Source organism: Carassius carassius, chromosome 41, assembly GCF_963082965.1.
Source record: "Carassius carassius chromosome 41, fCarCar2.1, whole genome shotgun sequence".
NCBI classification, from domain to species: Eukaryota; Metazoa; Chordata; class Actinopteri; order Cypriniformes; family Cyprinidae; genus Carassius; species Carassius carassius.
The window spans coordinates 2,546,765-2,552,136 of record NC_081795.1 but is presented as its reverse complement, the minus strand read 5'-3'; the positions used below and the strand labels follow the sequence as shown (position 1 = coordinate 2,552,136).

Here is a 5,372-nt window from a genome sequence, read left to right as displayed (position 1 = left end):
TCCCTGGGAAAACGGGGGAACATATTCCATGTATTATATAAGGAGTCCACATGAAGTCAACAGACACTGTTTCTAAAGTTCACATCTCTGAGGGATAGTGCTCATGTCGTCATGTCGTTTAAATAGGCGAGACAGAACCAAGGATCATATATTATGGAATTCCCGTCTCACTCCATGCAAAATCTACAAAATCTGTGAAATTACACTCACTGCCATAGACTAATATTAGAGGCCTCGTGTAACTTGTTAAATGTAAATAGTACAGTACAGTTTGCACATTTCTCAATTGTTCAGTGAAGAACCATCTGTGGAAAATGTTCAGTCCATCTTCCGTTGTGTATATTTGGAGGTAGTATTTTCTTTAAAACTTCCGTAGGCTTTCAGCAGTGGAGGATCATCTTTGGCCGGTTAATTTTACAAAGCTATTTTTTACCAATCAATCTTTTCTTTTTCTGTCTTAATTGGTTTGTATTAACATGCTAAAACGAACTCGAGTAAATGTTGTGTCTACTTAAACTGACTTGTTAGTTTTCTTTTGCAAAGACTTTAATTGTAGAAAATGCAGTTTTGCAGTTGTCTCAGTAGAGGGCGCCATTTGTCAAGACTCAGACCTGTCAGTCTCGTAAAATGTGGAAAAATGTATTTCTTAAACAAGGTTATAATTGTTAACTAAAACAAAAAAAATAAATAAAAATAAATCGTTACTTGAAATTAAAATAAATGTCAACTTAAAGAAAATAATTTGTAATCATTTTTTTAATTTTAATTTTTAATTTAATCTAGTTAAAAACAACAAAAATACTAAAATCTGAACTTTATTAAAATTACCCTTATTATAATTATGCTTAAACAACCCTGTTCTCAACACACGTGTCAATTAAGATTAAATATGAACTATATTTCAGTTTTTAATTAATTTGCATGTTAATTCATATGAAAGACTTATTACAAAATTAAAAAAAAGTTGAATCATTCTGGAAGTGTCCAGCTCAATCCATGAGTAAACAATCCGTGGCATATATTTAATATTCATCAGTTCAGTAGATGTGTGTGTTATGAATAGATATTTTGCTATAGTTCTATTTATGCTTTTACAGACAGGATTTTTAGCTTAAACAAACAAAGAAACAAGGAAAACAATAATTTGAAGATTATATGTTATAATAATATATTACTAATGTATTACTATTGCTATTAATTTATTACTATAAATACTGTTTTGTGTATATATGTAATAATTTATTATTGAATACAGTTTTATTACTATTTCATTATTCTGTGATGATTATTTGTATCTAGTGTAATAAAAAACAATATTTAAATAAAAAAAATATTATTCTAGAAATAATTGAAAAAATAATAATGTAATTCTAGTGATAATTAAAAAATTTAAAGTAATAATATAATATTTATAATGTCTTGTATTTTATATAATAATGTATTATTGACTAATTACTAAATAATCATTTTTCTCGATGGGCCAGCATGGTTCCAACAAGTGCGTGCGCGCGTCCGGTAAGAGTGTTCCACGGGTACAGCGCGCGCTCTCCTCACTGGAAGCATGTGTGCGCGCGCGGAGCGCCGCGTCTGACCGGAGAGACGCGCTGGACGCTATAATGTCTCTCAGTCACCTCACACGCAGGACACCGTTCGGAATTATGACGGGTATGTACATACAATAATACACATTTACAAATGAATGGCATTATTTTTTCGCGGAATTGCGATGAGGCGACACAAATGCTGAGGCACGTGACTGCGGCATCACTAGAGACCGCGCGTGCTGGGCGCGAAATGTTAATTGACTCGCAGTAATTGTGTTTGTTTATCTAGGCTGCGTTTAGGCTAGTGATTCTCAGCTAACCGTTTTTGGTTCCCGCCCTGATCAGAAATTTCTAACGGAAATTCTGTCAGAATTAGAAAGCAATCCTAAAGGATCCTATAATGAGAATTTACAACATACTACAATAAATATGTTTTTAGGTCATAGTTTTCCAGATGCCCGTGTGAAACATAACAAATTAAGCTTCTGAAAACTTTTGAGTTAATCAAGTAGCGTCTTATTTGATTATTTACGGATTCATATTTTGATTAATACAATTGTTCCAGATTATGATACAAATTGTAATACTGTAACGTTACATATTGCTTTAGGATTTTTTTACTAGGGCAGGAAGGGTTAAAATCAAATAAACCTTAATGTAAGCTTTACTGAACGCTTTGTGTCAGTTCTTAGGTTGTCAAACAAAAACCTTCCTTAACATTCAGACAACATTTAGTTTGCGGTTCTGAAAAATAACCTTTAAAGGACCTGATTCTTCTTATAGGGTGATTAAACAAAGACCTTCCCTTAATCTTTAGGGAACGGTAGTTTTTGGTTATTAAAAACATAAAAGATTGTTTCTAGAATGTTAGGAGTTGGTTCCCAAAAATAATGTAAACCGTGTGGTAACATTAAAAGGGTTAGTTCTCTTCCAGAATAAAAAATTCCTGGTAATATACTCACCCCCATGTCATCCAATTTGTTCATGTCTTTCTGTCTTCAGTTGCAAAGAAATGAAGGTTTTTGAGAAAAACGTTCCAGGATTTTTCTCCATATAATGGAGTTCAATGGTGGCCAACGGGCTGAAGGTCCAAATTGCATCTTCAAAGTATACAAACCTTGTGTATAGCTTTTAATATACTTTTCAACAACAAATGCTCTTCTTGCAATGTGAAAACCTTTCTACACGATGAAGATGTCAAATAAAAAATTATTTTGTTGAAATATTATTTTTCCCCATTTTGTTCTGCCCTTCGTAAGCAACAGAAGATACTTGTTTGTTTCCCGGAACACAAATTAAGTACAATTTACGTTGATCTTCAAAGTCCAAAAGTTTCTTAATGCATCTTGTTTCTCACTGGAGCATTGGTGAATGTTTGAACCTTTTTTAATAGTTGTGTTTGAGTGCCTCAATTGTCCTCAGTGTAAAAAAAAAATGGATCCCAAAATCATACAGGCACTGCTGGAAAGGGTTCAAATATGCAACGATGCTGGAAAACTGAAGAATCTGCAGGACCTTAAAGAATTTTCTGAAGAACAGTTCTCAGTTTAACTGTTCAGAACAAACAAGGGACTCATGCACAACCATCACAAAACAGAAAGACAGTCATGGATCATCCAGGTAACCACACACAGTATTCAAAGAACCAAGGGTTCCCAAACTTTTGAATGGGGTTATTTTTATAATTTCAGCAATTTTTTCATCCTGTCAGTCCCCATTCAAGTCCATTATATGGAAAAAAACACTGAAATGTTTTCCTCAAATACCTTTATTGCCTTGCGACTGAAGAAAGAATGAAAGAAGTTATTTCATGCTGTTAATCTATAAGTCAACAGATGTGTTCAAGATGCATCAGATGTTTGAGCGCGTCCATGCGTGTGTTATGAATTCATCTGCAGGATGCTCAGTCAAAGCCAAGGGCACAATCTCTCCGGTGACCCTGTCCTTAAAGCTCAGATCGCACTCTACTGCTGATTTTAAAACAAGGACGTGACAATCCCTCACTGCTCGTGTCACTGGAAGTTTTCCTCTAGAATAAATGTGGAGAGATTGGCTTCTCTTGATGTGTTCTCATCTGGTGCATTGATGCTCAGAATATGTGCCACATGGTGACATGCAGATCGTTCCTGTTTAAAAAGGGATATTTGGGTGCATTTCCATTAATTGATTAAATAGATAAAAATGCATAACATTATTTTAGTGATACCATTTGTAATGACATTTCAGGCTTCAAACGCATGCTGCTGTGGTTTTGTGGGTGACTCGTTGCATTGCTATTGGGTTGCTAAAATGTTATTTATAATATTTAGATATGACTCAAATCCCTCATATTTTGCTGCATTCCATGCAAGCTCCATTCACTGCCAATCTGATTGGTGAGATTTTCTGTGCAGCATCATATAGCCTTCCTCCAGACATTCAGCTTTTAAACTGATTAAAAAATAAGTTGAAATAAAGTGAACAGATGGCTTCAACAACATCTTTTAACAACCTTGATACTCACAGTAGGTCTGTATTTAAAGCTTTATAAGTTATCATTGAAAATCAATTACCTATGGAGAAAATTAATGGAGTTTTTATTTCCGGAACCCAACTTTGCACTTTATTGGGTCCGTTCTAAAATCAGAACGACCAATATGTTCACCAGGCATTCCCCAAAGCTTTGTAAGCTTAGATTATTGAGATCATTTCTATGATCTACAAAGCTAGTACAATGCTCCATTAAAATGGATACAAGTCCCAAGCAGGACAAGGAAACCCCAGAGCATTTGAGTGGTATATGAGGTCGGTGGAAAGCAGAGAGTGTTTAGTTAAAGATCTTTCAGTTGTAGCTTGATGTGTCTCCAGGGCAGAGAGAGAAAACTCTATCTCTCAGGTTCAATCCTCAGTTAAACAAGCTTTATCAGAGAGCAGATGTGATCTCCGATGCTCTGCGAAGATTGGAAATGAGAGATGAGAAGCGTTGGAATGCATTGATATGCACCAATCAACCATATGCTAAAATAATCAGTTGTATAATCGGTGCTCAATTAGGACTCATGCATATTTTATTTTAAATGCAAAATGGCTATTTAAATGTTTGACCTGTTTCATAATGCAGTCTTTTCTTTTTTTTAAATGATGCCCGTCATCCTTGTTATTCCAGCTGTCGTGGATCTTCTTTATCATAATGTTTGTGTGGGCTTGTTGTGGGATTTGTGTATTATTAACGGGGGGTGGGGGGGGGGTTGTACAGATCTTGACATTTGTTTTGTGCTGTGATGAAACATGCCATGTGGAAGGACTCCAAATATGCATATTTGAAATCTTTCTGATGCGATGTTCATATCATACCCATGTCCACAGAATTGTTCATTCACTCCAGAATAAATTGAGAATGAGCACTGTTTTTGCTGAGACAGAAGGGTTTGTGTTTGTTTATAATAAGGGCAGCAGGATTCACCGACCACAAACATTCTTCAACGATAAAACGAAAAATTGTTCTTTTGTCTTTGAACTATTTAAATGCTGAATTGAGAGTATTATTGATTCTTTTTAGATGTTTTGGTTATGATTGGTTAAATACAATTTAGTCTTGAATTTGTAATCTGTATACGGGTACTAAGTTGTCTTAGATTGTGATTGTTGCTAAGATTGGAATGATTATTGTTATTGCTTTAAGTTACTATTTGGTTTGCTATTAGTTAAATGACTTGCAGATTTTTCTTCTGGCAGAGAATAAAATGGCAGAAGAATCCAGTTGATAAGCATTTTGCATAGTTCACCCAAAAATAAAAAATTGCTGAAAAAGTACTCACCCTCAGGCCGTCCAAGATGTAGATGAGTTTA

The 5,372-nt window shown here is 34.6% G+C and overlaps 1 protein-coding gene across 1 annotated transcript in view; it reads left to right on the top strand.

Moving 5' to 3' along the window:
• The first annotated feature begins 1,512 nt into the window (after positions 1 to 1,512).
• The window catches only part of LOC132123418 (rho guanine nucleotide exchange factor TIAM1-like), an 83,434-nt gene continuing 79,574 nt past the window's right edge, over positions 1,513 to 5,372 (top strand). Inside the window, exon 1 of the mRNA XM_059534009.1 lies at positions 1,513 to 1,665. The gene's annotated coding sequence lies outside the window, so the exon portion shown is untranslated. The remainder of the gene's footprint in view (positions 1,666 to 5,372) is intronic.